The sequence below is a fragment of the Capsicum annuum genome, chromosome 10, assembly GCF_002878395.1.
Source record: "Capsicum annuum cultivar UCD-10X-F1 chromosome 10, UCD10Xv1.1, whole genome shotgun sequence".
Classification (NCBI taxonomy): Eukaryota; Viridiplantae; Streptophyta; class Magnoliopsida; order Solanales; family Solanaceae; genus Capsicum; species Capsicum annuum.
In genome coordinates, this window is record NC_061120.1 from 123,088,893 (window position 1) to 123,096,255 (window position 7,363).

A 7,363-nucleotide genomic window follows, 5' to 3' on the forward strand; every position below is an offset into this window, starting at 1 on the left:
TCCATGTTTCTTTGATCAAGAAGTGCATAGTTGACCCAGTAGTTGTAGTTCCTATTTAGAGCGTTGACATTCAGAATAGCCTCTTTTATGAAGAGATTCCAGTCAAAATCCTCGACTATCAGACTCGTAGGCTGAGGAACAAAGAAGTCCCTCTAGTCGAGGTTCTTCGAAAGAATCAGTCCATGGAAAGAGCTACTTGGGAATAAAAAGTAGACATACGAACCAAGTACCCTCATATTTTCTTCGCTAATTCAGACTTAGCTCAAGGTAACCATTTTTCTTAAGCTTATTCAGTTAAATGTTCAAAATTCCTATATAAAAGTGGTATCAATTACCAGTGCATAGCTTATCATGCAATCATGTATCAGTTCAGTCAAGCGATCACGCATCAGATATGTATTCTAATTGCGAGAAATTTTAGTTCATCCAAAAATCAGTCATGCATTCATGAGTTCAGCTTATCAGTCATGAATCATATATGCATGTTCAGTTGGGCTATATTTAGTTTAGAATTCAATTCAGTCCTAAAATCATGTGTCAGTTGAGCATGATCATTGTATACATTGTGTTATCTTTTCTCTCCTCTTAAGCAGTCATCATTAGAGGACGAACATTTCCAAGGGGGAGATATTATAATACCCCAAAAGAAATCCAAAACAATATTAGAACCATGTACCAAGCTCATTCATAGTACATCATGGTTCTTTTATAGTTTTATGAGTAATTTAGATGTATATTAAGGCTTCAAATAACTCCCATCTCTCAAACGAATCAAAACATTCCTTACCGATTGAATTCTTGAGACGGATATTGGTATAATCAACTTCAATGAGAATATCTCTCATTATACTAGGAATTTTTGATCTCATGACCTATTAACAGATAGATAATTGAATTATCTTTCCAACGATACTAATTTTGTGTAAATCCGATATCGGAGAAAAGATTTATTCCTATTTTACTCCAACATGTCAAGATAGAAATAGTGTGACGACATTCATGATAGCTTATCACATTTGTGATGCCCTATCATGAAGGTCGTCAGCCTTGGGCATAAACCAGCTCCAAAGTGACGACATTCGTGATAGCTTATCACATTTGTGATTCCCTATCACAAAGGTCGTCAGCCTTAGGTAGAAACCAGCTTCTAAGCGACGACATTCGTGATAGCTTATCATATTTGTGACGCCCTATCACAAAGGTCATCAGCCTTAGGCAGAAACCAGCTCCTAAGTGACTACATTCGTCATAGCTTATCATATTTGTGATGCCCTATCATGAAGGTCATCAGCATTAGGCAAAAACCATCTCCTAAGTGACGATATTCATGATAGCTTATCACATTTGTGACGCCCTATCACGAAGGTCGTTAGCTATGATTTTTCAGTGACTAGGAATTTATTTCATAAGGGTATTTTGGTCATTTCCATTACCTTCCATGACTTATAACCCTAAAGAGGTGTAATTTTTCCCATTTTTCTTTAGTTAAGTATCTCAAAAACCCTCTCTTATGCTCTCAACCACCAGATTAGGGTTTCCATCAAACTCATCTCGCAAAAGCAAGATTCAAGCCTTTTTCCAAGATAATCGAGAATTAAGTTTCCCAATCCAAGAAATCTCCAGCAAATCATCAAGGTTTCCTTTCTAAGGTATGTGAAGTGTTCATCTATGGATCCAATCCGTTCATAGATCTCAATAACCATGTTTTAAATATTATTTTGTAAACTTTTTGTGGTGATATGAGTATGTACATGTTGACGATTGTTGCTTAAGTTTCAATGTGATGTCTAAAGGTGTTTTCAAGGAATATATATATTTGTTAATTGAAAACCATGAACTTTAGGTGGTTTAATATGGTGAAAATATGAAACTCACCTATACCTTAAAGAATGCATGCAAGGTGTTTGATAAAATGCTTAGGATGCTAGAAATTCATGTTTGTATGGTTCTATGATGTCTAAATGACAAGTCCATGTTAGCTATATACTTCAATATGAATTCCATGCTTTTCATGTGTCGCTATTGTGGTGGTATAAAGCATGTAAGATAATGGCGATATACAACATGTACACGAAATACATCCATGATTTCCCTACAATGTTTAAGATGTTGAATAACTATATGAAATATGATATCCCCTACTTATGATATTATGAATTATGGACTCAAATCTTGTGATCAAGTCATGTCATGTGTGTCAGTTTCCTTCTATTGAGTCCTGGGGGTATTTGTACCCGAAAAAAATAGTTGTGTCTAGAACTATGTCATGTTGTCACGATAATCTCAGTCAAGCTATAATCTATAGAACTCAGTCAGTCATGTGACTCAGGAAACCTTAGAAATCTCATTATCTCAGTTAACTCTCATATAATAGTACTACTCCGTCAGTCAACGAAAGTCAGTTAATCTATCTATGTACAGTCAGTTGAATCATGTTGAGTCTCTTCAGATGGGATTAGAAGTTAGCACCGAGTGAACCCAAGGATGGGAACTCACCTACCAGTTTAGGGTGTGATTCCTAGCTGTCATCCTTGTATTCCAGAACTACGTAGTCAACGTAGGTTCAGACATCTTAGACTGTCAGATTAGGGTTGATGAGGTGGCTTAACCTATCAGTTTAGGGTTCCCACCATTCTTCTTTCGAATACCTTCCATCTAAGGGTCACCCACATCTATCCTTACCAGTGGCGCGGTATTAACACCTCTCCAGTCGGGGTAGAGATTGGACCCCAACTTAGCTATATGCGTTATTGGGGCATATCAGTTAAACAACTACCTCCCATAGTTTCAGAATTTGTCTCAGTAAAAGAACTCAGATAGGTATTCAGATTTCAGTATATCAGGACTGTCAGATACAGTCAAACTCAGTTATAATATGAAACTCAGATAGTTCCATCAGATTCAGGATTGTCAGATACAGTCACCGATGTTATCAAAATTTCAGTATCAGTCATGTTAGCCATCAGTAAACCATGTATTAGGGTACAGGACTAGCTATCATGCACCCATGATTTCAGTTACTATGTATGTATGTTTGTACTCTTACATTCATATTAGTCAGACAGTTAGCATTGTTCAGACATGAAAACCCTATTTATATTTAGCCTACCTCACTCGTATACTCAGTACATTCCCTCGTACTGATGCATTTGTGCTATGGGGATTTATTTTCATGTTACACCATAAGTTCAGAGACGCGAGCTCTAGATCAGTAGTAGCAGTAGCATTTATAGTCGTAGAGATTCTGTGAATTCTCTTCTTTCAAGGACAATATGATTTGATTTATTCATTATTATTTTAGCCAGTTATCAGTTTACGGAGTTAGTTGGAGACATGTTCCTTAAACTCCTTATTCAGACCTTACTTAGAGGCTTTCAAATTCAGTATTCAGACTTATGTTCAGATTTGATTTAGTTTTCATCTATTTTAGGTATCTTTCACCCATATAGATATTATGTTTTGACAGATTATTTATTCATTTGAACCTTATGGCCTACATGTTCATGTTTTCTGTATTATTAGGTTATATATTGCAGTGTACAGGTACAGATATCAGTCATGGGTTAGCTTGTGATCCTTCAGGGTCATAAGCATCGTGTAGCATTTTGGTTTAGAAAAATCAGACCGTTACACTGAATGATATAGAGTTACTGAATAAGAATACATGGATAACTGAAACTACTATAAAATACTGAGTATGCAATACTGTGCATATATATGTATACTCTATCTGAGCTTTTACTGAAGTTGAGTACTGATTTTTTATATTGAGTAACTGATATCTGAGATTACTGATAATTGAATTACTGATACAAAGTGACTGTGTTTAACAGTCCTAATTTATTAAAACTAAACTGAATTTTATACTGAGACTAAAATTAAAACTATGGGAGATAACCATCTAATCGACATGCCCCTTTTTAAATGGAGAAGGGTATAACCTATAACCCTAGATGGAAGGGTGTCGGTACCGTTCCACAGGTAAAGACAAGCTAAAGAGTCACCCTTATCTGGCAGGTGTCCTGAATGAGAACAGTGGTACCCTTAACTGGTAGTTAAAACACCTTATCAACCCTCAACTGGCAGGTTGATATCTCAACCTACGCAGGCTACGTAGTTCTAGAATTTAAGGAATGCTTCGAAGGATCACACCCTCTACTGATAAGTGAGCCCCCATCCTTTGGTTCGCTTAGTGCTGAATCCTACTCCTGATTGAATGACACTGATTATTAAACTGAACTGAACTGGACTGAATTTCACTAACTGAGTACTACTGTTCATGACATTAATGATTCATTTTGTAGCTACTATGATCTAGGTAAACAGCTATATTTTTGGGCATTAAATACCCCCCAGGACTCGATAGCATCAATAGTAAAACATGACATAATCTTGAAAACATACTAGCTAGTCACTTAGTCATGATTCATTCATTAAGATATTTTGTCAAACACTTGTAAGGCATGAACTTGTACATGAATGGGAATACATGCTAACATGTCATGATTGCACTATTCAACTCACATAGGCATTCTAACAAACACTTGGGGAGCATGATTATTTCATATAATAATAAACATATATATAAATATCTTGGCTAAACATTCAATTTGTAAATTCAAGGATTTATTCATGAGAATCACATAATTCACCGCATATGCTATCTTAATTTCATGAAACTCGTAATTTAATCATGGATTGATACCCAAACAAACATCATGAACATGATTACGATCTAATTTAAACATGTAAATTATGAAATCTCAATCTTGTATTTTTAAAAAGGATTTTTGGGCTCCATGGGTGGAAAGGATCCATGGATGAAAACCTAACATACCTGAGAAGATTAATTCCTGAAGGTTCTTGAAGGAGTTCTTGAGAATTGTTCTTGATTTCTTGAAGCTAGGGTTTGATTAACTTGAGAGAGAGTGATTTATTCTTGAGGGAAATTGAGTAAATAATGATATAATAGGTTATTTAAAGCATTAATATCGTGTTTAGGAATGATTAGGGCCATGGATAAATACTCAAATACCCCTGGAATGATTTAAAAACTCAAAACTTAAAATTTGAAAATCCTAATTTTTGGCTTTACCATAAGCGATAGCATCACAGTGAGCCACTGGAAAAGGGACAACTGGGAACTGGACTAATTGCATGATGTGACGCCATCACGGTACCTCACTGGACGTGAATCTGGTCCTTGGCGCGACGCGGCGCTATCACAAAGTTTTACTAAAAAATGCCAATTGGGAACAGGCATTGCTCCACGATGTGGGCTTATCAAGTTGGCTCACTGGAAACTGACAATTTCCATTTGGCTATTCTCCGCGATGCGGTGCTGCACCAGGTTTCACACTATTTTACAAAATATGCTATAACTTTTCACCCGGTTATCGAATTTGTGCAAATTTTATATCGTTATAAAGGTGACTGAATTTTCTATGCAATGGTATGCTCCAAACTGTAAAATTTGGAATATTCTAAAAATTTTATATAGGAATACTCGTATACTGAGAGTTAAACTAAGCTAGAAAAATACAAGGTATTACACCCTATTATGATTTAATGATCGTTTTGCTAATGTTTATGTGTCAAGTTCTAAGAAGGGATCAAGTTTTGGTGGCAGTGTAAAGATTAAATAGTGATTAGACTAATTTTAAGGGTTCAATGGACTTTTTAAAGGCCTCCAAAGCCTCTACCTACTGCAAACAAGAATGGAAATCAATATAGTTATTGCTCTGGTAAAAGGAGAGGTGCCAAAGACTATAACATCTTAGACCTTATTAAATAAGAAACACACGGTAGCAAAAAATGTGTAGTGAATCTGGCCAATAAAATTGACATGAAAAATGAAAAAACTGAATGAGCTGCAAAAATAAAAGTGTATTCAAAAATAAAAAGCCATCACTCGTTGTTGAAAATAAAAATGGTGAAGTGGACTGGAGCTATGCACTTTTCTAGGTAACTGCGACTAGCTAGCCTAGTCTGAATTATCACCTGCAAAGAAAAGAATAGAACTCCAAGGAAGCAGTTTTGCGAGCACCAAGGGTAAGAAATTTGTACAATCAAGAATAAAACTTGCACCAAGAACTACTGAATTTAAAAGAAGGGATCAAGCTAAGACGACAATATCTAAAGTTAAACTTACAGCCTAGGCTTTCTATTTGTGGTTCTGGTCACTTCAATTGCAGTGGAAACAAAAAGGCATGGGATTTTTTCCCAACTTTATACCTTTTTGTTTTCACTACTATTGACCTGATTAGAACCACAAACAGAAGGCATGGGCTGCAAGATAAACTTCAGAAATTGTCATCGTCACTTGATCCCTTATTTTAACTTCAGCATTTCTTAGTGTAAGTTTCGTTCTTGACTATACATCTTTCCAACCCTCAGTGCTCACAAAGCTGCTTCCTTGGAGTTCTGTTTCTTTCTTTGGAGGTGATCATTCAGACCAGGCCAACTAGTCACAGTTACCTAGCAAAGTGTACAGCTCCAGTCCACTTTACTATTTTTCTTTTCAATAACGATTGACGAATTTTTATTTTTGGATACACTTTCATATTTTCAGCTCATTTAGATTTTTCATCTTTCAAGTCAATTTCATTGGCTAGATTCGCTAGAAGATCCTTACTTTCTACCCTATTTTTCTTCTTTAATAAAGTCTGAGATGATATAGTGTTCACCAACTCCTCTTTCCCTCGTAGGTATTCTCCTATAGCACGTTCTGTTGTATAATCATCAACCCGAGTAACTCATTCATATAAATTTTAGCCAGGGTAATTTCCTTTGGATTTCCATTCTTCTTTGTTGCATTGGGAGTCTTTGAAGGTATTCTCAAACTCTATTCAACCATTAAAACTAGTTCAATCACTATTGAATCTCTATATTGCCATCAAATATTGATCCCTTCTCAAAATTTGATACACATAAACAAGAGCAAAAATGCCATTAAATTATAACAGGGTATCAACATCATCTTCATGGTTCCTCAACCTTATCAAGTCGCACCTATCAAATTTAACTGTAAAATATAGGATCTTTTTTTAAGGATAAATGCCTGATCGGTAAAAAACTGCCTTCACAAAATAATTATACTTTATGTGTGTTGTCACAATAACCTGATCAGTAATACATAACTCCTACACATGAAAGTGGATCTATCCATCTGCATGCACATTATTCTTTCTACCCCATCAATGTCAAACAGTGTTCAATCTTTAGTTTCTATCGTGAAGTGGTGTACAAAACTATAGAGGCTCAAGGGGTAACCATATTCAAAACCTTTCTTCTTAGTCTTTTGGGAAGGGTAACAACAATCTCAAAAACTAGAAAAAACCTGATCAAGAGAAACCCTTATTGC